This window comes from Chiloscyllium plagiosum, unplaced genomic scaffold, assembly GCF_037043375.1.
Source record: "Chiloscyllium plagiosum isolate Xiang-an unplaced genomic scaffold, Cpla_swu_hap1 HiC_scaffold_33, whole genome shotgun sequence".
NCBI lineage: Eukaryota > Metazoa > Chordata > Chondrichthyes > Orectolobiformes > Hemiscylliidae > Chiloscyllium > Chiloscyllium plagiosum.
This window is the reverse complement of record NW_028270171.1, coordinates 57,736,690-57,763,191: the sequence shown is the minus strand read 5'-3', so window position 1 is coordinate 57,763,191 and position 26,502 is coordinate 57,736,690.

The window sequence follows — 26,502 nt, the reverse complement described above, 5'->3', positions numbered from 1 at the left end:
TGTGTCCCTCCCTCGCAGTGTGTGTGTGTGTCCCTCCCTCGCTGTGTGTTTGTATTCCTCGCTGCGTGTGTGTGTTTCCCTCCCTCGCTGTGTGTGTCCCTCCCTCGCTGTGTGTGTGTGTGTCCCTCCCTCGCTGTGTGTGTGTGTCCCTCTCTCGCTGTGTGTCCGTGTCCCTCCCTCGCTGTGTGAGTGTGTGTCCCTTCCTCGCTGTGTGAGTGTGTGTGTCCCTCCCTCGCTGTGTGTGTGTGTGTGTGTGTGTCCCTCCCTCGCTGTGTGTGTGTGTGTGTGTCCCTCCCTCGCTGTGTGTGTGTATGCATGTCCCTCCCTCGCTGTGTGTGCGCGTCTCTCCCGAGCTGTGTTTGTGCGCGTCACTCCTTCGCTGTGTGTGTGCGCGTTCCTCCCTCACTGTGTGTGTGCGTTTCCCACGCTCGCTGTGTGTGTGTGTGTGTGTGTGTTTCCCTCCCTCGCTCTGTGTGTGTGTGTGTGTGTCCCTCCCTCGCTGTGTGTGTGTATGCATGTCCCTCCCTCGCTGTGTGTGCGCGTCTCTCCCGAGCTGTGTTTGTGCGCGTCACTCCTTCGCTGTGTGTGTGCGCGTCCCTCCCTCACTGTGTGTGTGCGTTTCCCACACTCGCTGTGTGTGTGTGTGTGTGTGTGTATCCCTCCCTCACTGTGTGTGTGTGTGTTTGTCTCCCTCGCTGTGTGTGTGTGTGTGTGTCCCACCCTCGCAATGTGTGTGTGTGCCCCCCTCCCTCGCTGTGTGTATGTGTGTGTTTCTCCCTCGCTGTTTGTGTGTGTGTGCCCTTCCCTCGCTGTGTGTGTGTGTGTGTGGGACCCTCCCTCGCTGTGTGTGTGTGTCCCTCCCTCGCTGTGTGTGTGTGTGTGTCCCTCCCTCGCTGTTTGTGTCCCTCCCTCGCTGTGTGTGTGTGTGTGTGTGTCCCTCCCTCGCTGTTTGTGTCCCTCCCTCGCTGTGTGTGTGTGTGTGTGTCCCTCCCTCGCTGTGTGTGTGTGTCCCTCCCTCGCTGTGTGTGTGTGTCCCTCACTCGCTGTTTGTGTCCCTCCCTCGCTGTGTGTGTGTGTGTGTGTGTGTCCCTCCCACGCTGTTTGTGTCCCTCCCTCGCTGTGTGTGTGTGTGTGTGTGTGTCCCTCCCTCGCTGTGTGTGTGTGTCCCTCCCTCGCTGTGTGTGTGTGTGTGTCCCTCCCTCGCTGCGTGTGTGTGTGTCCCTCCCTCGCTGTGTGTGTCCCTCCCTCGCTCTGTGTGTGTGTGTCCCTCCCTCGCTGTGTGTGTGTGTGTGTGTCCCTTCCTCGCTGTGTGTGTGTGTGTGTATCCCTCCCTCGCTGTGTGTGTGTGTGCGTGTCCCTCCCTCGCTGTGTGTGTGCGCGTCCCTCCATCGCTGTGTGTGCGTGAGCGTCCCACCCTCGCTGTCGGTGCGCGTCCCTCCCTCGCTGTGTGTGTGCGCGTCCCTACCTCATTGTGTGTGTGCGTGTCCCACCCTCACTGTGTGTGTGTGCGCGTCCCTCCCTCGCTGTGTGTCTGTGCGCGTCCCTCCCTCGCTGTGTGTGTGTGCGTCTCCCTCCCTCGCTGTGTGTGTTCGCGTCCCTACCTCACTGTGTGTGTGTCTGTCCCTCCCTCGCTGTGTGTGTGTGTGTGTCCCTCCCTCGCTTTGTGTGTGCGCGCGTCCCTCCCTCGCTGTGTGTGTGTGTGCGTGTCCCTCCCTCGCTGTGTGTGTGTGTGTGTGTCCCTCCCTCGCTGTGTGTGTGTGTGTGCGTGTCCCTGCCTCGCTGTGTGTGTGCGTCCCTCCCTCGCTGTGTGTGTGTGCGTGTCCCTCCCTCGCTGTGTGTGCGTGCGCGTCCCACCCTCACTGTGTGTGTGTGTCCCTCCCTCGCTCTGCGTGTCTGTGTGTGTGTGTCCCTCCCTCGCAGTGTGTGTGTGTGTGTGTCTCCGTCGCTGTGTGTGTGTGTCCCTCCCACGCTGTGTGTGTGCGTGTGTGTGTGTCCCTCCCTCGCTGTGCGTGTGTGTGTCCCTCGCTCGCTCTGTGTGTGTGTCCCTCCCACGCCCTGTGTGTGTGTGTGTGTGTCCCTCCCTCGCTGTGTGTGTGTCCCTCCCTCGCTGTGTGTGTGTGTGTGTGTGTGTGTGTCCCTCCCTTGCTCTGTGTGTGTGTGTGTGTCCCTCCCACGCCCTGTGTGTGTGTGTGTGTCCTTCCCTCCCATGTGTGTGTGTGTGTGTGTGTGTCCCTCGCTCGCAGTGTGTGTGTGTGTCTCCCTCCCTCGCTGTGCGTGTGTCCCTCCCTCGCTGTGTGTGTGTGTGTCTCCCTCCCTCGCTGTGTGTGTGTGTGTGTCCCTCCCTCGCTGTGTGTGTGTGTGTCCCTCCCTCGCTGTGTGTCCGTGTCCCTCCCTCGCTGTGTGTGTGTGTCCCTCCCTCGCTGTGTGTGTGTGTGTGTGTCCCTCCCACGCCCTGTGTGTGTCCCTCCCACGCCCTGTGTGTGTGTGTGTGCGCGTCCCTCCCTCGCTGTGTGTGTGTGTGTGTGTCCCTCCCTCGCTGTGTGTGTGTGTGTGTCCCTCCCACGCCCTGTGTGTGTGTGTCTCCCTCCCTCGCTGTGTGTGTGGGTGTGTCCCTCTCTCGCTGTGTGTGTATGTGTGTCCCTCCCTCGCTGTGTGTGTGTGTCCCTCCCTCGCTGTGTGTGTGTGTGTCCCTCCCTCGCTGTATGTGTGTGTGTGTCCCTCCCTAACTCTGCGTGTGTGTGTATCCCTCCCTCGCTGTGTGTGTGTGTGTGTCCCTCCCTCGCTGTGTGTGTGTCCTTCCCTCGCTGTGTGTGTGTGTGTGTCCCTCCCTCGCTGTATGTGTGTGTGTGTGTCCCTCCCTAGCTCTGCGTGTGTGTGTATCCCTCCCTCGCTGTGTGTGTGTGTGTGTCCCTCCCTCGCTGTGTGTGTGTCCCTCCCTCGCTGTGTGTGTGTGTCCCTCCCTCGCTGTGTGTGTGTGTGTCCCTCCCTCGCTGTGTGTGTGCGCGTCCCTCCCTCGCTGTGTGTGTGTGCGTGTCCCTCCCTCGCTGTGTGTGTGTGTGTCCCTCCCTCGCTGTGTGTGTGTGCGCATCACTCCCTCGCTGTGTGTGTGTGTGTGCGTCCCGCCCTCGCTGTGTGTGTGTGTATGTCCCTCCCTCGCTGTGTGTGTGTGTGTGTGTCCCTCCCTCGCTGTGTGTTTTTGTGTCCCTCCCTCGCTGTGTGTGTGTGTCCCTCCCTCGCTGTGTGTGTGTGTCCCTTCCTCGCTGTGTGTGTGTGTGCGCGTCCCTCCCTCGCTGTGTGTGTGTGCGCATCACTCCCTCGCTGTGTGTGTGTGTGTGCGTCCCGCCCTCGCTGTGTGTGTGTGTATGTCCCTCCCTCGCTGTGTGTGTCCCTCCTTCGCTGTGTGCGTGTCCCTCCCTCGCTGGGTGTGTGCGTGTCCCACCCTCGCTGTGTGAGTATCCCTCGCTCGCTGTGTGTGTGTGTTCCTCCCTCGCTGTGTGTGTGTGTGTGTCCCTCCCCTGCTGTATGTCTGTGTGTGTCCCTCCCTAGCTCTGCGTGTGTGTGTATCCCTCCCTCGCTGTGTGTGTGTGTGTGTGTGTGAGTGTGCATGTGAGTGTGCGTGTGACCCTCCCTCGCTGTGTGTGTGCGTGTGTGTGTGTGTGTGTGTGTGTGTGTGGGTCCCTCCCTCGCTGTGTGTGTGTGCCCCTCCCTCGCTGTGTGTTTGTATCCCTCCCTCGCTGCGTGTGTGTGTGTCCCTCCCTCGCTGTGTGTGTCCCTCCCTCGCTGTGTGAGTGTGTGTGTCCCTCCCTCGCTGTGTGAGTGTGTGTGTCCCTCCCTCGCTGTGTGTGTGTGTGTGTCCCTCCCTCGCTCTGTGTGTGTGTGTGTGTCCCTCCCTCGCTGTGTGTGTGTGTGTGTGTGTCCCGCCCTCGCTGTGTGTGTGTGTGTGTGTGTGTGTGTATGTGCCCCTCCCTCGCTGTGTGTGTGTGTGTGTGTGTGTCCCTCCCTCTTTGTGTGTATGTGACCCTCACTCGCTGTGTGTGTGTCCCCCTCCCTCGCTCTGTGTGTGTGTGTGTGTGTGTGTCCCTCCCTCGCTCTGTGTGTGTGTGTGTGTGTCCCTCCCTCGCTGTGTGTGTCCCTCCCTCGCTGTGTGTGTCCCTCACTTGCTGTGTGTGTGTGTGTCCCCCACCCTCGCTGTGTGTATGTGTGTGTGTGTGTGTGTGTGTGTGTGTCCCTCCCTCGCTCTGTGTGTGTGTGTGTCCCTCCCTCGCTGTGTGTGTCCCTCCCTCGTTGTGTGTGTCCCTCCCTCGCTGTGTGTGTGTGCGCATCACTCCCTCGCTGTGTGTGTGTGTGCGCGTCCCTCCCTCGCTGTGTGTGTGTGCGCATCACTCCCTCGCTGTGTGTGTGTGTGCGCGTCTCTTCCTCCGCGTGTGTATGCATGTCCCTCCCTCACTGTGTTTGTGCGTGTCCCTCCCTCGGTGTGTGTGTGTGTGTGTCCCTCCCTCGCTGTGTGTGTGTCCCTCCCTCGCTGTGTGTGTATCCCTCGCTCGCTGTGTGGGTGTGTACCTCCCTCGCTGTGTGTGTGTGTGTGTGTGTGTGTGTGTGTGTGTCCCTCCCTCGCCGTGTGTGTGTGTGTGTCCCTCCCTAGCTCTACGTGTGTGTGTATCCCTCCCTCGCTGTGTATGTGTGTGTGTGTGAGTGTGCATGTGTGTGCGTGTGTCCCTCCCTCGCTGGGTGTGTGTGTGTGTGTGTGTGCGTGTGTGTGTGTGTGTGTGGGTCCCTCCCTCGCAGTGTGCGTGTGTGTCCCTCCCTCGCAGTGTGTGTGTGTGTGTGTCCCTCCCTCGCTGTGTGTTTGTATCCCTCCCTCGCTGCGTGTGTGTGTCTCCCTCCCTCGCTGTGTGTGTCCCTCCCTCGCTGTGTGTGTGTGTGTGTCCCTCCCTCGCTGTGTGTGTGTGTCCCTCTCTCGCTGTGTGTCCGTGTCCCTCCCTCGCTGTGTGAGTGTGTGTGTCCCTCCCTCGCTGTGTGAGTGTGTGTGTCCTCCCTCGCTGTGTGTGTGTGTGTGTGTCCCTCCCTCGCTGTGTGTGTGTATGCGCGTCCCTCCCTCGCTGTGTGTGCGCGTCTCTCCCGAGCTGTGTTTGTGCGCGTCACTCCTTCGCTGTGTGTGTGTGTGTGGGTTTGTCTCCCTCGCTGTGTGTGTGTGTGTGTGTGTGTGTGTGTGTGTCCCACCCTCGCAGTGTGTGTGTGTGCCCCCCTCCCTCGCTGTGTGTATGTTTGTGTTTCTCCCTCGCTGTGCGTGTGTGTGCCCTTCCCTCGCTGCGTGTGTGTGTGTGTGTGTGTCCCTCCCTCGCTGTGTGTGTGTGTCCCTCCCTCGCTGCGTGTATGTGTGTCCCTCCCTCGCTGTGTGTGTGTGTGTCCCTCCCTCGCTGTTCGTGTGTGTCCCTCCCTCGCTGTTCGTGTGTGTCCCTCCCTCGCTGTTCGTGTGTGACCCTCCCTCGCTGTGTGTGTGTGTCCTTCCCTCGCTGTGTGTGTGTGTCCTTCCCTCGCTGTGTGTGTGTGTCCCTCCCTCGCTGTGTGTGTGTGTCGCTCCCTCGCTGTGTGAGTGTGTGTGTCCCTCCCTCGCTGTGTGTGTCCCTCCCTCGCTGTGTGTGTGTGTGCCCCTCCCTCGCTGTGTGTGTGTGTGTCCCTCCCTCGCTGTGTGTGTGCGTGTCCCTCCCTCTCTGTGTGTGTGTGTGTCCCTCCCTCGCTGTGTGTGTGTGTGTCCCTCCCTCGCTATGTGTGTTTGCGCGACCCTCCCTCGCTGTGTGTGTGTGTTTGTCCCTCCCTCGCTGTGTGTTTGTGTGCCACCCTAGCTGTGTGTGTGTGTGTCCCTCCCTCGCTGTGTGTGTGTGTGTCCCTCCCTCGCTGTGTGTTTGCGTGTCCCTCCCTCGCTGTGTGTGTGTGTGTGTCCCTCCCTCGCTGTATGTGTGTTTGTGTGTCCCTCCCTCGCTGTGTGTGTGCGTGTCCCTCCCTCTCTGTGTGTGTGTGTGTCCTTCCCTCGCTGTGTGTGTGTGTCCTTCCCTCGCTGTGTGTGTGTGTCCCTCCCTCGCTGTGTGTGTGTGTCGCTCCCTCGCTGTGTGAGTGTGTGTGTCCCTCCCTCGCTGTGTGTGTCCCTCCCTCGCTGTGTGTGTGTGTGCCCCTCCCTCGCTGTGTGTGTGTGTGTCCCTCCCTCGCTGTGTGTGTGCGTGTCCCTCCCTCTCTGTGTGTGTGTGTGTCCCTCCCTCGCTGTGTGTGTGTGTGTCCCTCCCTCGCTATGTGTGTTTGCGCGACCCTCCCTCGCTGTGTGTGTGTGTTTGTCCCTCCCTCGCTGTGTGTTTGTGTGCCACCCTAGCTGTGTGTGTGTGTGTCCCTCCCTCGCTGTGTGTGTGTGTGTCCCTCCCTCGCTGTGTGTTTGCGTGTCCCTCCCTCGCTGTGTGTGTGTGTGTGTCCCTCCCTCGCTGTATGTGTGTTTGTGTGTCCCTCCCTCGCTGTGTGTGTGCGTGTCCCTCCCTCTCTGTGTGTGTGCGTGTCTCTCCCTCGCTGTGTGCGTGTGTCCCTCCCTTGCTGTGTGTGTGTGTGTGTCCCTCCCTCGCTGTGTGTGTGTGTGTCCTTCCCTCGCTGTGTGTATGTGTGTGTTTCTCCCTCGCTGTGTGTGTGTGTGTCCTTCCCTCGCTGTGTGTGTCCCTCCCTCGCTGTGTGTGTGTGTGTGTGTGTGTCCCTCCCTCGCTGTGTGTGTGTCCCTCCCTCGCTGTGTGTGTGTGTCCCTCCCTCGCTGTGTGTGTGTCCCTCCCTAGCTCTGCGTGTGTGTGTATCCCTCCCTCGCTGTGTGTGTGAGTGTGCATGTGTGTGTGCGTGTGTCCCTCCCTCGCTGTGTGTGTGTGTGTGCGTGTGTGTGTGTGTGTGTGTGGGTCCCTCCCTCGCAGTGTGTGTGTGTGTCCCTCCCTCGCAGTGTGTGTGTGTGTGTCCCTCCCTCGCTGTGTGTGCCCCTTCCTCGCTGTGTGTGTGTGTCCCTTCCTCGCTCTGTGTGTGTGTGTCCCCCTCCTCGCTGTGTGTGTCCCTCCTCGCTGTGTGTGTCCCTCCCTCGCTGTGTGTGTCCCTCCCTCGCTGTGTGTGTGTGTCCCTCCCGCACTGTGTGTGTGTGTGTGTGTGTGTCCCTCACTTGCTGTGTGTGTGTGTGTGTGTGTCTGTCCCTCCCTCGCAGTGTGTGTGTGTGTGTGTCCCTCCCTCGCTGTGTGTGTGTGTGTGTGTGTGTGTGTTTCTCCCTCGCTGCGTGTGTGTGTGTCCTTCCCTCGCTGTGTGTGTGTGGGTCCCTCCCTCGCTGTGTGTGTGTGTCCGTCCCTCGCTGTGTGTGTGTGTGTGTGTGTGTGTGTGTGTGTGTGTGTGTCCCTCCCTCCCTCTGTGTGTGTGTGTCCCTCCCTCGCTGTGTGTCCGTGTCCCTCCCTCGCTGTGTGTCCGTGTCCCTCCCTCGCTGTGTGTGTGTGTCCCTCCCTCGCTGTGTGTCCGTGTCCCTCCCTCGCTGTGTACCCGTGTCTCTCCCTCGCTGTGTGTGTGTGTGTCCCTCCCTCGCTGTGTGTGTGTCCCTCCCTCGCTGTGTGTGTGTGTCCCTCTCTCGCTGTGTGTCCGTGTCCCTCCCTCGCTGTGTGTGTGTGTGTCCCTCCCTCGCTGTTCGTGTGTGTCCCTCCCTCGCATTTCGTGTGTGTCCCTCCCTCGCTGTGTGTGTGTGTCCTTCCCTCGCTGTGTGTGTGTGTGTGTCCCTCCCTCGATGTGTGTGTGTGTGCGTGTCCCTTCCTCGCTGCGTGTGTGTGTCCCTCCCTCGCTGTGTGTGTGTGCGCGTCCCTCCCTCGCTGTGTGTGTGTGCGCATCACTCCCTCGCTGTGTGTGTGTGTGTCCTTCCCTCGCTGTGTGTGTCCCTCCCTCGCTGTGTGTGTATCCCTCGCTCGCTGTGTGTGTGTGTCCCTCCCTCGCTGTGTGTGAGTGTGTGTGTGTGAGTGTGCATGTGTGTGTGCGTGTGTCCCACCCTCGCTGTGTGTGTGTGTGTGTGTGTGTGGGTCCCTCCCTCGCAGTGTGTGTGTGTGTGTGTGTCCCTCCCTCGCTGTGTGTGTCCCTCCCTCGCTGTGTGTGTGTGTCCCTCTCTCGCAGTGTGTCCGTGTCCCTCCCTCGCTGTGTGAGTGTGTGTGTCCCTCGTCGCAGTGTGAGTGTGTGTGTCACTCCCTCGCTGTGTGTGTGTGTGTGTGTACCTCCCTCGCTGTGTGTGTGTGTGTGTGTCCCTCCCTCGCTGTGTGTGTGTGTCCCTCCCACACTGTGTGTGTGTGTGTGTGTGTGTCCCTCACTTGCTGTGTGTGTGTGTGTGTGTCTGTCCCTCCCTCGCAGTGTGTGTGTGTGTGTGTCCCTCCCTCGCTGTGTGTGTGTGTGTGTGTGTGTGTTTCTCCCTCGCTGCGTGTGTGTGTGTCCTTCCCTCGCTGTGTGTGTGTGGGTCCCTCCCTCGCTGTGTGTGTGTGTCCGTCCCTCGCTGTGTGTGTGTGTGTGTGTGTGTGTGTCCCTCCCTCCCTCTGTGTGTGTGTGTCCCTCCCTCGCTGTGTGTCCGTGTCCCTCCCTCGCTGTTTGTCCGTGTCCCTCCCTCGCTGTGTGTGTGTGTCCCTCCCTCGCTGTGTGTCCGTATCCCTCCCTCGCTGTGTGCCCGTGTCTCTCCCTCGGTGTGTGTGTGTCCCTCCCTCGCTGTGTGTGTGTGTCCCTCTCTCGCTGTGTGTCCGTGTCCCTCCCTCGCTGTGTGTGTGTGTGTCCCTCCCTCGCTGTTCGTGTGTGTCCCTCCCTCGCATTTCGTGTGTGTCCCTCCCTCGCTGTGTGTGTGTGTCCTTCCCTCGCTGTGTGTGTGCGTGTCCCTTCCTCGCTGCGTGTGTGTGTCCCTCCCTCGCTGTGTGTGTGTGCGCGTCCCTCCCTCGCTGTGTGTGTGTGCGCATCACTCCCTCGCTGTGTGTGTGTGTGTCCTTCCCTCGCTGTGTGTGTCCCTCCCTCGCTGTGTGTGTATCCCTCGCTCGCTGTGTGTGTGTGTCCCTCCCTCGCTGTGTGTGAGTGTGTGTGCGTGAGTGTGCATGTGTGTGTGCGTGTGTCCCACCCTCGCTGTGTGTGTGTGTGTGTGTGTGTGTGTGTGTGGGTCCCTCCCTCGCAGTGTGTGTGTGTGTGTGTCCCTCCCTCGCTGTGTGTGTCCCTCCCTCGCTGTGTGTGTGTGTCCCTCTCTCGCAGTGTGTCCGTGTCCCTCCCTCGCTGTGTGAGTGTGTGTGTCCCTCCCTCGCTGTGTGAGTGTGTGTGTCACTCCCTCGCTGTGTGTGTGTGTGTGTGTCCCGCCCTCGCTGTGTGTGTGTGTGTGTGTCCCTCCCTCGCTGTGTGTGTGTGTCCCTCCCACACTGTGTGTGTGTGTGTGTGTGTGTCCCTCACTTGCTGTGTGTGTGTGTGTGTGTGTCTGTCCCTCCCTCGCAGTGTGTGTGTGTGTGTGTGTGTCTCCCTCGCTGTGTGTGTGTGTGTGTGTGATTCTCCCTCGCTACGTGTGTGTGTGTCATTCCCTCGCTGTGTGTGTGTGGGTCCCTCCCTCGCTGTGTGTGTGTGTCCGTCCCTCGCTGTGTGTGTGTGTGTGTGTGTGTGTGTGTGTGTGTGTCCCTCCCTCCCTCTGTGTGTGTGTGTCCCTCCCTCGCTGTGTGTCCGTGTCCCTCCCTCGCTGTGTGTCCGTGTCCCTCCCTCGCTGTGTGTGTGTGTCCCTCCCTCGCTGTGTGTGTGTGTCCCTCCCTCGCTGTGTGTCCGTGTCCCTCCCTCGCTGTGTGTGTGTGTCCCTCCCTCGCTGTGTGTGTGTCCCTCCCTCGCTGTGTGTGTGTGTCCCTCTCTCGCTGTGTGTCCGTGTCCCTCCCTCGCTGTGTGTGTGTGTGTCCCTCCCTCGCTGTTCGTGTGTGTCCCTCCCTCGCATTTCGTGTGTGCCCCTCCCTCGCTGTGTGTGTGTGTGTCCTTCCCTCGCTGTGTGTGTGTGTGTCCCTCCCTCGATGTGTGTGTGTGTGCGTGTCCCTTCCTCGCTGCGTGTGTGTGTCCCTCCCTCGCTGTGTGTGTGCGCGCGTCCCTCCCTCGCTGTGTGTGTGTGCGCATCACTCCCTCGCTGTGGGTGTGTGTGACCTTCCCTCGCTGTGTGTGTCCCTCCCTCGCTGTGTGTGTATCCCTCGCTCGCTGTGTGTGTGTGTCCCTCCCTCGCTGTGTGTGAGTGTGTGTGTGTGAGTGTGCATGTGTGTGTGCGTGTGTCCCACCCTTGCTGTGTGTGTGTGTGTGTGTGTGTGGGTCCCTCCCTCGCAGTGTGTGTGTGTGTGTGTGTCCCTCCCTCGCTGTGTGTGTCCCTCCCTCGCTGTGTGTGTGTGTCCCTCTCTCGCAGTGTGTCCGTGTCCCTCCCTCGCTGTGTGAGTGTGTGTGTCCCTCCCTCGCTGTGTGAGTGTGTGTGTCACTCCCTCGCTGTGTGTGTGTGTGTCCCTCCCTCGCTGTGTGTGTGTGTGTCCCTCCCTCGCTGTGTGTGTGTGTGCGTGGCCCTGCCTCGCTTTGTGTGTGTTCGTGTCCCTCCCTCGCTGTGTGTGTGTGCGTGTCCCTCCCTCGCTGTGTGTGCGCGTCTCTCCCGAGCTGTGTTTGTGCGCGTCCCTCCCTCACTGTGTGTGTGCGTTTCCCACGCTCGCTGTGTGTGTGTGTGTGTCCCTCCCTCGCTCTGTCTGGGTGCGCGTGTCCCTCCCTCGCTGTGTGTGTCTGTGTGTGTGTGTCCCTCCCTCGCTGTGTGTGTGTGTGTGTGTGTGTGTTTGTCTCCCTCGCTGTGTGTGTGTGTGTGTTTCTCCCTCGCTGTGTGTGTGTGTGTGCCCTTCCCTCGCTGTGTGTGTGTGTGTGTGGGTCCCTCCCTCGCTGTGTGTGTGTGTCCCTCCCTCGCTGTGTGTGTGTGTGTGCCCCTCCCTCGCTGTTTGTGTCCCTCCCTCGCTGTTGGTGTGTGTGTCCCTCCCTCGCTGTGTGTGTGTGTCCCTCTCTCGCTGTGTGTCCGTGTCCCTCCCTCGCTGTGTGTCCGTGTTCCTCCCTCGCTGTGTGTGTGTCGCTCCCTCGCTGTGTGAGTGTGTGTGTCCCTCCCTCGCTGTGTGTGTCCCTCCCTCGCTGTGTGTGTGTGTGTCCCATACCTCGCTGAGTGTGTGTGTGTCCCCCTCCCTCGCTGTGTGTGTGTGTGTGTCCCTCCCTCGTTGTGTGTGTTTGCGCGTCCCTCCCTCGCTGTGTGTGTGTGTGTCCCTCCCTCGCTGTGTGTGTGTGTGTTCCTCCCTCGCTGTGTGTGTGTGTGTCCCTCCCTCGCTGTTCGTGTGTGTCCCTCCCTCGCTGTTCGTGTGTGTCCCTCCCTCGCTGTTCGTGTGTGACCCTCCCTCGCTGTGTGTGTGTGTGTCCTTCCGTCGCTGTGTGTGTGTGTCCTTCCCTCGCTGTGTGTGTGTGTCCCTCCCTCGCTGTGTGTATGTGTCGCTCCCTCGCTGTGTGAGTGTGTGTGTCCCTCCCTCGCTGTGTGTGTCCCTCCCTCGCTGTGTGTGTGTGTGCCCCTCCCTCGCTGTGTGTGTGTGTGTCCCTCCCTCGCTGTGTGTGTGCGTGTCCCTCCCTCTCTGTGTGTGTGTGTGTCCCTCCCTCGCTGTGTGTGTGTGTGTCCCTCCCTCGCTATGTGTGTTTGCGCGACCCTCCCTCGCTGTGTGTGTGTGTTTGTCCCTCCCTCGCTGTGAGTTTGTGTCCCTCCCTCGCTGTGTGTGTGTGTGTGTCCCTCCCTCGCTGTGTGTGTGTGTCCCTCCCTCGCTGTGTGTTTGCGTGTCCCTCCCTCGCTGTGTGTGTGTGTGTGTGTCCCTCCCTCGCTGTGTGTGTGTTTGTGTGTCCCTCCCTCGCTGTGTGTGTGTGTGTGTGCGTGCCCCTCCCTCGCTGTGTGTGTGTGTGTCCCTCCCTCGCTGTGTGTGTGCGTGTCTCTCCCTCGCTGTGTGCGTGTGTCCCTCCCTCGCTGTGTGTGTGTGTGTGTGTCCCTCCCTCGCTGTGTGTGTGTGTGTCCCTCCCTCGCTGTGTGTATGTGTGTGTTTCTCCCTCGCTGTGTGTGTGTGTGTCCTTCCCTCGCTGTGTGTGTCCCTCCCTCGCTGTGTGTGTGTGTGTATGTGTCCCTCCCTCGCTCTTTGTGTACCTCCCTCGCTCTGTGTGTGTGTGTCCCTCCCTCGCTGTGTGTGTGTGTGTGTGTCCCTCCCTCGCTGTGTGTGTGTGTCCCTCCCTCGCTGTGTGTGTGTCCCTCCCTAGCTCTGCGTGTGTGTGTATCCCTCCCTCGCTGTGTGTGTGAGTGTGCATGTGTGTGTGCGTGTGTCCCTCCCTCGCTGTGTGTGTGTGTGTGTGCGTGTGTGTGTGTGTGTGTGTGTGTCCCTCCCTCGCAGTGTGTGTGTGTGTCCCTCCCTCGCAGTGTGTGTGTGTGTGTCCCTCCCTCGCTGTGTGTGCCCCTTCCTCGCTGTGTGTGTGTGTCCCTTCCTCGCTCTGTGTGTGTGTGTCCCCCTCCTCGCTGTGTGTGTCCCTCCTCGCTGTGTGTGTCCCTCCCTCGCTGTGTGTGTCCCTCCCTCGCTGTGTGTGTGTCCCTCCCACACTGTGTGTGTGTGTGTGTGTGTGTGTCCCTCACTTGCTGTGTGTGTGTGTGTGTGTGTGTCTGTCCCTCCCTCGCAGTGTGTGTGTGTGTGTGTCCCTCCCTCGCTGTGTGTGTGTGTGTGTGTGTTTCTCCCTCGCTGCGTGTGTGTGTGTCCTTCCCTCGCTGTGTGTGTGTGGGTCCCTCCCTCGCTGTGTGTGTGTGTCCGTCCCTCGCTGTGTGTGTGTGTGTGTGTGTGTGTGTGTCCCTCCCTCCCTCTGTGTGTGTGTGTCCCTCCCTCGCTGTGTGTCCGTGTCCCTCCCTCGCTGTGTGTCCGTGTCCCTCCCTCGCTGTGTGTGTGTGTCCCTCCCTCGCTGTGTGTCCGTGTCCCTCCCTCGCTGTGTGCCCGTGTCCCTCCCTCGCTGTGTGTGTGTGTCCCTCCCTCGCTGTGTGTGTGTCCCTCCCTCGCTGTGTGTGTGTGTCCCTCTCTCGCTGTGTGTCCGTGTCCCTCCCTCGCTGTGTGTGTGTGTGTCCCTCCCTCGCTGTTCGTGTGTGTCCCTCCCTCGCATTTCGTGTGTGTCCCTCCCTCGCTGTGTGTGTGTGTCCTTCCCTCACTGTGTGTGTGTGCGTGTCCCTTCCTCGCTGCGTGTGTGTGTCCCTCCCTCGCTGTGTGTGTGTTCGCGTCCCTCCCTCGCTGTGTGTGTGTGCGCATCACTCCCTCGCTGTGTGTGTGTGTGTCCTTCCCTCGCTGTGTGTGTCCCTCCATCGCTGTGTGTGTATCCCTCGCTCGCTGTGTGTGTGTGTCCCTCCCTCGCTGTGTGTGAGTGTGTGTGTGTGAGTGTGCATGTGTGTGTGCGTGTGTCCCACCCTCGCTGTGTGTGTGTGTGTGTGTGTGTGTGGGTCCCTCCCTCGCAGTGTGTGTGTGTGTGTCCCTCCCTCGCTGTGTGTGTCCCTCCCTCGCTGTGTGTGCGCGTCTCTCCCGAGCTGTGTTTGTGCGCGTCCCTCCCTCACTGTGTGTGTGCGTTTCCCACGCTCGCTGTGTGTGTGTGTGTGTCCCTCCCTCGCTCTGTCTGTGTGCGCGTGTCCCACCCTCGCTGTGTGTGTCTGTGTGTGTGTGTCCCTCCCTCGCTGTGTGTGTGTGTGTGTGTGTGTGTGTGTTTGTCTCCCTCGCTGTGTGTGTGTGTGTGTGTGTGTCCCTCCCTCGCAGTGTGTGTGTGTGCCCCCCTCCCGCGCTGTGTGTATGTGTGTGTTTCTCCCTCGCTGTGTGTGTGTGTGTGCCCTTCCCTCGCTGTGTGTGTGTGTGTGTGGGTCCCTCCCTCGCTGTGTGTGTGTGTCCCTCCCTCGCTGTGTGTGTGTGTGTGTGTCCCTCCCTCGCTGTTTGTGTCCCTCCCTCGCTGTTTGTGTGTGTGTCCCTCCCTCGCTGTGTGTGTGTGTCCCTCTCTCGCTGTGTGTCCGTGTCCCTCCCTCGCTGTGTGTCCGTGTTCCTCCCTCGCTGTGTGTGTGTCGCTCCCTCGCTGTGTGAGTGTGTGTGTCCCTCCCTCGCTGTGTGTGTCCCTCCCTCGCTGTGTGTGTGTGTGTCCCTCCCTCGCTGAGTGTGTGTGTGTCCCCCTCCCTCGCTGTGTGTGTGTGTGTCCCTCCCTCGTTGTGTGTGTTTGCGCGTCCCTCCCTCGCTGTGTGTGTGTGTCCCTCCCTCGCTGTGTGTGTGTGTCCCTCCCTCGCTGTGTGTGTGTGTATCCCTCCCTCGCTGTGTGTTTGCGTGTCCCTCCCTCGCTGTGTGTGTGTGTGTGTGTGTCCCTCCCTCGCTGTGTGCGTGCGTGTCCCTCCCTCGCTGTGTGCGTGCGTGTCCCTCCCTCGCTGTGTGCGTGTGTCCCTCCCTCGCTGTGTGAGTGTGTGTCCCTCCCTCGCTGTGTGTGTGTGCGTGTCCCTCCCTCGCTGTTTGTGTATCCCTCCCTCGCTGTGTGTGTGTGTGTGTGTGAGTGTGCATGTGTGCGTGCGTGTGTCCCTCCCTCGCTGTGTGTGTGTGTGTCTCTCCCTCGCAGTGTGTGTGTGTGTCCCTCCCTCGCAGTGTGTGTGTGTGTGTGTCCCTCCCTCGCTGTGTGTGCCCCTCCCTCGCTGTGTGTGTGTGTCCCTTCCTCGCTCTGTGTGTGTGTGTGTCCCTCCTCGCTGTGTGTGTCCCTCCCTCGCTGTGTGTGTCCCTCACTCGCTGTGTGTGTCCCTCCCTCGCTATGTGTGTGTGTCCCTCCCACACTGTGTGTGTGTGTCCCACACTTGCTGTGTGTGTGTGTGTGTGTGTGTGTGTGTGTCCCTCCCTCGCAGTGTGTGTGTGTGTCCCCCTCCCTCGCTGTGTGTATGTGTGTGTTTCTCCCTCGCTGCGTGTGTGTGTGTCCTTCCCTCGCTGTGTGTGTGTGGGTCCCTCCCTCGCTGTGTGTGTGTGTCCCTCCCTCGCTGTGTGTGTATGTGTCCCTCCCTCGCTGTTTGTGTCACTCCCTCGCTCTGTGTGTGTCCGTGTCCCTCCTTCGCTGTGTGTCCGTGTCCCTCCCTCGCTGTGTGTCCGTGTCCCTCCCTCGCTGTGTGTGTGTGTCCCTCCCTCGCTGTGTGTGTGTGTCCCTCCCTCGCTGTGTGTGTGTGTCCCTCTCTCGCTGTGTGTCCGTGTCCCTTCCTCGCTGTGTGTCCGTGTCCCTCCCTCGCTGTTTGTGTCACTCCCTCGCTCTGTGTGTGTCCGTGTCCCTCCTTCGCTGTGTGTCCGTGTCCCTCCCTCGCTGTGTGTCCGTGTCCCTCCCTCGCTGTGTGTCCGTGTCCCTCCCTCGCTGTTTGTGTCACTCCCTCGCTCTGTGTGTGTCCGTGTCCCTCCTTCGCTGTGTGTCCGTGTCCCTCCCTCGCTGTGTGTCCGTGTCCCTCCCTCGCTGTGTGTGTGTGTCCCTCCCTCGCTGTGTGTGTGTGTGTCCCTCCCTCGCTGTGTGTGTGTGTCCCTCTCTCGCTGTGTGTCCGTGGCCCTCCCTCGCTGTGTGTCCGTGTCCCTCCCTCGCTGTGTGTGTGTGTCGCTCCCTCGCTGTGTGAGTGTGTGTCCCTCCCTCGCTGTTCGTGTGTGTCCCTCCCTCGCAGTTCGTGTGTGTCCCTCCCTCGCTGTGTGTGTGTGTCCTTCCCTCGCTGTGTGTGCGTGTCCCTTCCTCGCTGTGTGTGTGTGTCCCTCCCTCGCTGTGTGTGTGTGCGCGTCCCTCCCTCGCTGTGTGTGTGTGCGCGTCCCTCCCTCGCTGTGTGTGTGTGCGCATCACTCCCTCGCTGTGTGTGTCTGTGCGCGTCCCGCTCTCGCTGTGTGTGTGTGCGCGTCCCATCCTCCGCGTGTGTGTGCATGTCCCTCGCTCGCTGTGTGTGTGTGTCCCTCCCTCGCTGTGTGTGTGTGTGTGTCCGTCCCTCGCTGTGTGTGTGTGTGTGTCCCTCCCTAGCTCTGCGTGTGTGTGTATCCCTCCCTCGCTGTGTGTGTGTGTGTGTGTGTGTGAGTGTGCATGTGTGTGTGCGTGTGTGCCTCCCTCGCTGTGTGTGTGTGTGTGTGTGTGTGTGTGTGTGGGCCCCGCCCTCGCAGTGTGTGTGTGTGTCCCTCCCTCGCAGTGTGTGTGTGTGTGTCCCTCCCTCGCTGTGTGTTGGTATCCCTCCCTCGCTGTGTGAGTGTGTGTGTCCCTCCCTCGCTGTGTGTGTCCCTCCCTCGCTGTGTGTGTGTGTGAGTGTGTGTCCCTCCCTCGCTGTGTGTGTGTGTCCCTCTCTCGCTGTGTGTCCGTGTCCCTCCCTTGCTGTGTGAGTGTGTGTGTCCCTCCCTCGCTGTGTGAGTGTGTGTGTCCCTCCCTCGCTGTGTGTGTGTGTGTGTGTGTGTGTCCCTCCCTCGCTGTGTGTGTGTGTGTCCCTCCCTCGCTGTGTGTGTGTGTGCGTGGCCCTCCCTCGCTTTGTGTGTGTTCGCGTCCCTCCCTCGCTGTGTGTGCGCGTATCTCCCGAGCTGTGTGTGTGCGTGTCCCACGCTCGCTCTGTGTGTGTGTGTGTGTCCCTCCCTCGCTCTCTGTGTGTGTGTGTCCCTCCCTCGCTGTGTGTGTCTGTGTGTGTGTGTCCCTCCCTCGCTGTGTGTGTGTGTTTGTCTCCCTCGCTGTGTGTGTGTGTGTGTGTCCCGCCCTCGCTTGTGTTTGTGTGTGTGTGTGTGTGTGTGTGTCCCTCCCTCGTTGTGTGTATGTGTCCCTCCCTCGCTGTGTGTGTGTGTGTGTCCCTCCCTCGCTGTGTGTGTGTGTGTGTTTGTGTGTGTGTGTCCCTCCCTCGCTCTGTGTGTGTGTGTGTCCCTCCTCGCTGTGTGTGTCCCTCCCTCGCTGTGTGTGTGTGTGTGTCCCTCCCACACTGTGTGTGTGTGTGTCCCACCCTCGCAGTGTGTGTGTGTGTGCCCTTCCCTCGCTGTGTGTGTGTGTGGGTTCCTCCCTCGCTGTGTGTGGGTGGGTCGCTCTCTCGCTGTGTGTGTGTGTCCCTACCTCGCTGTGTGTGTGTGTGTGTCCCTCCCTCGCTGTTTGTGTCCCTCCCTCGCTGTGTGTGTGTGTCCCTCCCTCGCTGTGTGTGTGTGTCCCTCTCTCGCTGTGTGTCCGTGTCCCTCTCTCGCTGTGTGTCCGTGTCCCTCCCTCGCTGTGTGTCCGTGTCCCTCCCTCGCTGTGTGTCCGTGTCCCTCCCTCGCTGTGTGTGTGTGTCGCTCCCTCGCTGTGTGAGTGTGTGTGTCCCTCCCTCGCTGTGTGTGTCCCTCCCTCGCTGTGTATGTGTGTGTCCCTCTCTCGCTGTGTGTGTGTGTGTGTGTGTCCCTCCCTCGCTGTGTGTGTGCGTGTCCCTCCCTCGCTGTGTGTGTGCGTGTCCCTCCCTCGCTGTGTGTGTGTGTGTGTCCCTCCCTCGCTGTGTGTGTGTGTCTCCCTACCTCGCTGTGTGTGTTTGTGCGTCCCTCCCTCGCTGTGTGTGTGTGTATCCCTCCCTCGCTGTGTGTGTGTGTGTCTCCCTCGCTGTGTGTGTGTCCCTCCCTCGATGTGTGTGTGCGTGTCCCTCCCTCGCTGTGTGCGTGTGTGTCACTCCCTCGCTGTGTGCGTGTGTGTCCCTCCCTCGCTGTGTGTGTGTGTCCCTCCCTCGCTGTGTGTGTGTGTCCCTCCCTCGCTGTGTGTGTGTGTCCCTCCCTCGCTGTGTGTGTGTGTGGGACGCTCCCTCGCTGTGTGTGTGTGTGTGTGTCCCTCCCTCGCTGTGTGTGTTTGCGCGTCCCTCCCTCGCTGTGTGTGTTTGCGCGTCCCTCCCTCGCTGTGTGTGTGTGCGCGTCCCTCCCTCGCTGTGTGTGTGTGCGCGTCCCTCCCTCGCTGTGTGTGTCCCTCCCTCGCTGTGTGTGTGTCCCTCCCTCGCTGTGTGTGTGTGTGTGTCCCTCCCTCGCTGTGTGTGTCCCTCCCTCGCTGTGTGTGTGTGTCCCTCCCTCGCTGTGTGTGTGTGTGTCCCTCCCTCGCTGTGTGTGTGTCCCTCCCTCGCTGTGTATCCGTCTCCCTCCCTCGCTGCGTGTGTGTGTCTCTCCCTCGCTGTGTGTGTGTGTGTCCCTCCCTCGCTGTGTGTGACCCTCCCTCGCTCTGTGTGTGTGTGTCCCTCACTCGCTGTGTGTGTGTGTGTCCCTCCCTCGCTGTGTGTGTCACTCCCTCGCTGTGTGTGTGTGTCCCTCCCTCGCTGTTCGCGTGGGACCCTCCCTCGCTGTTCGTGTGTGACCCTCCCTCGTTGTGTGTGTGTGTGTGTCCCTCCCTCGCTGTTTGTGTGGGTGTCCCTCCCTCGCTGTGTGTGTGTGTGTGCATGTGTGTGTGTTCGTGTGTGTCCCTCCCTTGCTGTTCGTGTGTGACCCTCCCTCGCTGTGTGTGTGTGTGTGTCCCTCCCTCGCTGTTTGTGTGGGTGTCCCTCCCTCGCTGTGTGTGTGTGTGTCTGCATGTGTGTGTGTGTGTGTGTGTGTGTGTCCCTCCCTCGCTGTGTGTGTGTGTCCCTCCCTCGTTGTGTGCGTGTGTGTGCGTGTCCCTCCCTCGCAGTGTGTGTCCCATCCTCGCTTTGACTGTGTGTGTGTGTCCCTCCCACGCTGTGTGTGTCCCACCCTCGCAGTGTGTGTGTGTGTGTGTGCATTTGCGTGTGTGTGACACTCTCTCGCTGTGTGTGTGCGTGTCCCACCCTCGCTGTGTGTGTGTGCGTGTGTCCCTCCCTCGCTGTGTGTGTGTGCGTGCGTGTGTGTGTCCCTCCCTCGCTGAGTGTGTGTGTGTGTGTGTTTGTGCGTGTGTGTCCGTCCCTCGCTGTGTGTGTGTTCCTCCCTCGCTGTGTGTGTGTGTGTGTGTGTGTGTGTGTGTGTCCCTCCCTCGCTGTGTGTGTTTGCGCGTCCCTCCCTCGCTGTGTGTGTTTGCGCGTCCCTCCCTCGCTGTGTGTGTGTGCGCGTCCCTCCCTCGCTGTGTGTGTGTGCGCGTCCCTCCCTCGCTGTGTGTGTCCCTCCCTCGCTGTGTGTGTGTCCCTCCCTCGCTGTGTGTGTGTGTGTGTGTCCCTCCCTCGCTGTGTGTGTCCCTCCCTCGCTGTGTGTGTGTGTCCCTCCCTCGCTGTGTGTGTGTGTGTCCCTCCCTCGCTGTGTGTGTGTCCCTCCCTCGCTGTGTATCCGTCTCCCTCCCTCGCTGCGTGTGTGTGTCTCTCCCTCGCTGTGTGTGTGTGTGTGTGTGTCCCGCCCTCGCTTGTGTTTGTGTGTGTGTGTGTGTGTGTGTCCCTCCCTCGTTGTGTGTATGTGTCCCTCCCTCGCTGTGTGTCCGTGTCCCTCCCTCGCTGTGTGTGTGTGTCGCTCCCTCGCTGTGTGAGTGTGTGTGTCCCTCCCTCGCTGTGTGTGTCCCTCCCTCGCTGTGTATGTGTGTGTCCCTCCCTCGCTGTGTGTGTGTGTGTGTGTGTCCCTCCCTCGCTGTGTGAGTGCGTGTCCCTCCCTCGCTGTGTGTGTGTGTGTGTCCCTCCCTCGCTGTGTGTGTGTGTCTCCCTCCCTCGCTGTGTGTGTTTGTGCGTCCCTCCCTCGCTGTGTGTGTGTGTATCCCTCCCTCGCTGTGTGTGTGTGTGTCTCCCTCGCTGTGTGTGTGTGTCCCTCCCTCGATGTGTGTGTGCGTGTCCCTCCCTCGCTGTGTGCGTGTGTGTCACTCCCTCGCTGTGTGCGTGTGTGTCCCTCCCTCGCTGTGTGTGTGTGTCCCTCCCTCGCTGTGTGTGCGTGTCCCTCCCTCGCTGTGTGTGTGTGTCCCTCCCTCGCTGTGTGTGTGTGTGGGACGCTCCCTCGCTGTGTGTGTGTGTGTGTGTGTCCCTCCCTCGCTGTGTGTGTTTGCGCGTCCCTCCCTCGCTGTGTGTGTTTGCGCGTCCCTCCCTCGCTGTGTGTGTGTGCGCGTCCCTCCCTCGCTGTGTGTGTGTGCGCGTCCCTCCCTCGCTGTGTGTGTCCCTCCCTCGCTGTGTGTGTGTCCCTCCCTCGCTGTGTGTGTCCCTCCCTCGCTGTGTGTGTGTGTCCCTCCCTCGCTGTGTGTGTGTGTGTCCCTCCCTCGCTGTGTGTGTGTCCCTCCCTCGCTGTGTATCCGTCTCCCTCCCCCGCTGCGTGTGTGTGTCTCTCCCTCGCTGTATGTGTGTGTGTCCCTCCCTCGCTGTGTGTGACCCTCCCTCGCTCTGTGTGTGTGTGTCCCTCACTCGCTGTGTGTGTGTGTGTCCCTCCCTCGCTGTGTGTGTCACTCCCTCGCTGTGTGTGTGTGTCCCTCCCGCGCTGTTCACGTGGGACCCTCCCTCGCTGTTCGTGTGTGACCCTCCCTCGTTGTGTGTGTGTGTGTGTCCCTCCCTCGCTGTTTGTGTGGGTGTCCCTCCCTCGCTGTGTGTGTGTATGTGCATGTGTGTGTGTTCGTGTGTGTCCCTCCCTTGCTGTTCGTGTGTGACCCTCCCTCGCTGTGTGTGTGTGTGTGTCCCTCCCTCGCTGTTTGTGTGGGTGTCCCTCCCTCGCTGTGTGTGTGTGTGTCTGTGTGTGTGTGTGTGTGTGTCCCTCCCTCGCTGTGTGTGTGTGTCCCTCCCTCGTTGTGTGCGTGTGTGTGCGTGTCCCTCCCTCGCAGTGTGTGTCCCATCCTCGCTTTGACTGTGTGTGTGTGTCCCTCCCACGCTGTGTGTGTCCCACCCTCGCAGTGTGTGTGTGTGTGTGCATTTGCGTGTGTGTGACACTCTCTCGCTGTGTGTGTGCGTGTCCCACCCTCGCTGTGTGTGTGTGCGTGTGTCCCTCCCTCGCTGTGTGTGTGTGCGTGCGTGTGTGTGTCCCTCCCTCGCTGAGTGTGTGTGTGTGTGTGTTTGTGCGTGTGTGTCCGTCCCTCGCTGTGTGTGTGTTCCTCCCTCGCTGTGTGTGTGTGTGTGTGTGTCCCTCCCTCGCTGTGTGTGTTTGCGCGTCCCTCCCTCGCTGTGTGTGTTTGCGCGTCCCTCCCTCGCTGTGTGTGTGTGCGCGTCCCTCCCTCGCTGTGTGTGTGTGCGCGTCCCTCCCTCGCTGTGTGTGTCCCTCCCTCGCTGTGTGTGTGTGTGTCCCTCCCTCGCTGTGTGTGTGTGTGTGTGTCCCTCCCTCGCTGTGTGTGTCCCTCCCTCGCTGTGTGTGTGTGTCCCTCCCTCGCTGTGTGTGTGTGTGTCCCTCCCTCGCTGTGTGTGTGTCCCTCCCTCGCTGTGTATCCGTCTCCCTCCCTCGCTGCGTGTGTGTGTCTCTCCCTCGCTGTGTGTGTGTGTGTCCCTCCCTCGCTGTGTGTGACCCTCCCTCGCTCTGTGTGTGTGTGTCCCTCACTCGCTGTGTGTGTGTGTGTCCCTCCCTCGCTGTGTGTGTCACTCCCTCGCTGTGTGTGTGTGTCCCTCCCTCGCTGTTCGCGTGGGACCCTCCCTCGCTGTTCGTGTGTGACCCTCCCTCGTTGTGTGTGTGTGTGTGTCCCTCCCTCGCTGTTTGTGTGGGTGTCCCTCCCTCGCTGTGTGTGTGTGTGTGCATGTGTGTGTGTTCGTGTGTGTCCCTCCCTCGCTGTTCGTGTGTGACCCTCCCTCGCTGTGTGTGTGTGTGTGTCCCTCCCTCGCTGTTTGTGTGGGTGTCCCTCCCTCGCTGTGTGTGTGTGTGCATGTGTGTGTGTGTGTGTGTGTGTGTCCCTCCCTCGCTGTGTGTGTGTGTCCCTCCCTCGTTGTGTGCGTGTGTGTGCGTGTCCCTCCCTCGCAGTGTGTGTCCCATCCTCGCTTTGACTGTGTGTGTGTGTCCCTCCCACGCTGTGTGTGTCCCACCCTCGCAGTGTGTGTGTGTGTGTGCATTTGCGTGTGTGTGACACTCTCTCGCTGTGTGTGTGCGTGTCCCGCCCTCGCTGTGTGTGTGTGCGTGTGTCCCTCCCTCGCTGTGTGTGTGTGCGTGCGTGTGTGTGTCCCTCCCTCGCTGAGTGTGTGTGTGTGTGTGTGTTTGTGCGTGTGTGTCCGTCCCTCGCTGTGTGTGTGTTCCTCCCTCGCTGTGTGTGTGTGTGTGTGTGTGTGTGTGTGTGTCCCTCCCTCGCTGTGTGTGTGTGTGTGTGTCCCTCCATCGCTGTGTGTGTGTGTGTGTGTCCCTCCCTCGCTGTGTGTGTGTGTGTCCGTCCCTCGCTGTGTGTGCGTGTCCCTCCCTCGCTGTGTATGTGTGTGTGCATGTGTGTGTGTGTGTGTGTGTCCCTCCCTCGCTGTGTGTGTGTGTGTGCGTGTGTGTGTGTGTGTGTCCCTCCCTCGCTGTGCGTGTGTGTGTGTGTGTCCTTCCCTCGCTGTGTGTGTGTGTGTGTCCCTCCCTCGCTGTGTGTGTGTGTCCCACCCTCGCAGTGTGTGTGTGTGTGTGTGTGTGTGGGTCCCTCCCTCGCAGTGTGTGTGTGTGTCCCTCCCTCGCAGTGTGTGTGTGTGTGTCCCTCCCTCGCTGTGTGTTGGTATCCCTCCCTCGCTGTGTGAGTGTGTGTGTCCCTCCCTCGCTGTGTGTGTCCCTCCCTCGCTGTGTGTGTGTGTGTGTGTGTGTGTGTGTGTCCCTCCCTCGCTGTGTGTGTGTGTCCCTCTCTCGCTGTGTGTCCGTGTCCCTCCCTTGCTGTGTGAGTGTGTGTGTCCCTCCCTCGCTGTGTGAGTGTGTGTGTCCCTCCCTCGCTGTGTGTGTGTGTGTGTGTGTCCCTCCCTCGCTGTGTGTGTGTGTATCCCTCCCTCGCTGTGTGTGTGTGTGCGTGGCCCTCCCTCGCTTTGTGTGTGTTCGCGTCCCTCCCTCGCTGTGTGTGTGTGTGTGCGTGTCCCTCCCTCGCTGTATGTGCGCGTATCTCCCGAGCTGTGTGTGTGCGTGTCCCACGCTCGCTGTGTGTGTGTGTGTCCCTCCCTCGCTCTGTGTGTGTGTGTGTCCCTCCCTCGCTGTGTGTGTCTGTGTGTTTGTGTCCCTCCCTCGCTGTGTGTGTGTGTGTGTGTGTGTGTTTGTCTCCCTCGCTGTGTGTGTGTGTGTGTGTCCCTCCCTCGCTGTGTGTGTGTGTGTGTGTGTGTGTCCCTCCCTCGCTCTGTGTGTGTCCCTCTTCGCTGTTTGTGTCCCTCCCTCGCTGTGTGTGTGTGTGTCCCTCCCACACTGTGTGTGTGTGTGTCCCACCCTCGCAGTGTGTGTGTGTGTGCCCTTCCCTCGCTGTGTGTGTGTGTGGGTTCCTCCCTCGCTGTGTGTGTGTGGGTCCCTCCCTCGCTGTGTGTGTGTGTCCCTCCCTCGCTGTGTGTGTGTGTGTCCCTCCCTCGCTGTGTGTGTGTGTCCCTCCCTCGCTGTGTGTCCCTCCCTCGTTGTGTGTGTGTCCCTCCATCGCTGTGTGTGTGTGTCCCTCCCTCGCTGTGTGTGTCCCTCTCTCGCTGTGTGTCGGTGTCCCTCCCTCGCTGTGTGTCCGTGTCCCTCACTCGCTGTGTGAGTGTGTGTGTCCCTCCCTCGCTGTGTGTGTCCCTCCCTCGCTGTGTATGTGTGTGTCCCTCCCTCGCTGTGTGTGTGTGTGTCCCTCCCTCGCTGTGTGTGTGTGTCCCTCCCTCGCTGTGTATGTGTGTCTCCCTCCCTCGCTGTGTGTGTTTGCGCGTCCCTCCCTCGCTGTGTGTGTGTGTGTGTGTCCCTCCCTCGCTGTGTGTGTGTATCCCTCCCGCGCTGTGTGTGTGTGTGTCCCTCCCTCGATGTGTGTGTGCGTGTCCCTCCCTCGCTGTGTGTGTGCGTGTGTGTCCCTCCCTCGATGTGTGTGTGCGTGTCCCTCCCTCGCTGTGTGTGTGCGTGTGTGTCCCTCCCTCGCTGTGTGTGTGCGTGTCCCTCCCTCGCTGTGTGTGTGCGTGTCCCTCCCTCGCTGTGTGTGTGTTTGTGCGTCCCTCCCTCGCTGTGTGTGTGTGTATCCCTCCCTCGCTGTGTGTGTGTGTGTCTCCCTCGCTGTGTGTGTGTGTCCCTCCCTCGATGTGTGTGTGCGTGTCCCTCCCTCGCTGTGTGCGTGTGTGTCACTCCCTCGCTGTGTGTGTGTCCCTCCCTCGATGTGTGTGTGCGTGTCCCTCCCTCGCTGTGTGCGTGTGTGTCACTCCCTCGCTGTGTGCGTGTGTGTCCCTCCCTCGCTTTGTGTGTGTGTCTCCCTACCTCGCTGTGTGTGTTTGTGCGTCCCTCCCTCGCTGTGTGTGTGTGTATCCCTCCCTCGCTGTGTGTGTGTGTGTCTCCCTCGCTGTGTGTGTGTCCCTCCCTCGATGTGTGTGTGCGTGTCCCTCCCTCGCTGTGTGCGTGTGTGTCACTCCCTCGCTGTGTGCGTGTGTGTCCCTCCCTCGCTGTGTGTGTGTGTCCCTCCCTCGCTGTGTGTGTGTGTCCCTCCCTCGCTGTGTGTGTGTGTGGGACGCTCCCTCGCTGTGTGTGTGTGTGTGTGTCCCTCCCTCGCTGTGTGTGTTTGCGCGTCCCTCCCTTGCTGTGTGTGTTTGCGCGTCCCTCCCTCGCTGTGTGTGTGTGCGCGTCCCTCCCTCGCTGTGTGTGTGTGCGCGTCCCTCCCTCGCTGTGTGTGTCCCTCCCTCGCTGTGTGTGTGTCCCTCCCTCGCTGTGTGTGTGTGTGTGTCCCTCCCTCGCTGTGTGTGTCCCTCCCTCGCTGTGTGTGTGTGTCCCTCCCTCGCTGTGTGTGTGTGTCCCTCCCTCGCTGTGTGTGTGTCCCTCCCTCGCTGTGTATCCGTCTCCCTCCCTCGCTGCGTGTGTGTGTCTCTCCCTCGCTGTGTGTGTGTGTGTCCCTCCCTCGCTGTGTGTGACCCTCCCTCGCTCTGTGTGTGTGTGTCCCTCACTCGCTGTGTGTGTGTGTGTCCCTCCCTCGCTGTGTGTGTCACTCCCTCGCTGTGTGTGTGTGTCCCTCCCTCGCTGTTCGCGTGGGACCCTCCCTCGCTGTTCGTGTGTGACCCTCCCTCGTTGTGTGTGTGTGTGTGTCCCTCCCTCGCTGTTTGTGTGGGTGTCCCTCCCTCGCTGTGTGTGTGTGTGTGCATGTGTGTGTGTTCGTGTGTGTCCCTCCCTTGCTGTTCGTGTGTGACCCTCCCTCGCTGTGTGTGTGTGTGTGTCCCTCCCTCGCTGTTTGTGTGGGTGTCCCTCCCTCGCTGTGTGTGTGTGTGTCTGCATGTGTGTGTGTGTGTGTGTGTGTGTGTGTCCCTCCCTCGCTGTGTGTGTGTGTCCCTCCCTCGTTGTGTGCGTGTGTGTGCGTGTCCCTCCCTCGCAGTGTGTGTCCCATCCTCGCTTTGACTGTGTGTGTGTGTCCCTCCCACGCTGTGTGTGTCCCACCCTCGCAGTGTGTGTGTGTGTGTGTGCATTTGCGTGTGTGTGACACTCTCTCGCTGTGTGTGTGCGTGTCCCACCCTCGCTGTGTGTGTGTGCGTGTGTCCCTCCCTCGCTGTGTGTGTGTGCGTGCGTGTGTGTGTCCCTCCCTCGCTGAGTGTGTGTGTGTGTGTGTTTGTGCGTGTGTGTCCGTCCCTCGCTGTGTGTGTGTTCCTCCCTCGCTGTGTGTGTGTGTGTGTGTGTGTGTGTGTGTCCCTCCCTCGCTGTGTGTGTTTGCGCGTCCCTCCCTCGCTGTGTGTGTTTGCGCGTCCCTCCCTCGCTGTGTGTGTGTGCGCGTCCCTCCCTCGCTGTGTGTGTGTGCGCGTCCCTCCCTCGCTGTGTGTGTCCCTCCCTCGCTGTGTGTGTGTCCCTCCCTCGCTGTGTGTGTGTGTGTGTGTCCCTCCCTCGCTGTGTGTGTCCCTCCCTCGCTGTGTGTGTGTGTCCCTCCCTCGCTGTGTGTGTGTGTGTCCCTCCCTCGCTGTGTGTGTGTCCCTCCCTCGCTGTGTATCCGTCTCCCTCCCTCGCTGCGTGTGTGTGTCTCTCCCTCGCTGTGTGTGTGTGTGTGTGTGTCCCGCCCTCGCTTGTGTTTGTGTGTGTGTGTGTGTGTGTGTCCCTCCCTCGTTGTGTGTATGTGTCCCTCCCTCGCTGTGTGTGTGTGTGTGTCCCTCCCTCGCTGTGTGTGTGTGTGTGTTTGTGTGTGTGTGTCCCTCCCTCGCTCTGTGTGTGTGTGTGTCCCTCCTCGCTGTGTGTGTCCCTCCCTCGCTGTGTGTGTGTGTGTCCCTCCCACACTGTGTGTGTGTGTGTGTGTCCCACCCTCGCAGTGTGTGTGTGTGTGCCCTTCCCTCGCTGTGTGTGTGTGGGTTCCTCCCTCGCTGTGTGTGGGTGGGTCGCTCTCTCGCTGTGTGTGTGTGTCCCTACCTCGCTGTGTGTGTGTGTGTGTCCCTCCCTCGCTGTTTGTGTCCCTCCCTCGCTGTGTGTGTGTGTGTCCCTCCCTCGCTGTGTGTGTGTGTCCCTCTCTCGCTGTGTGTCCGTGCCCCTCTCTCGCTGTGTGTCCGTGTCCCTCCCT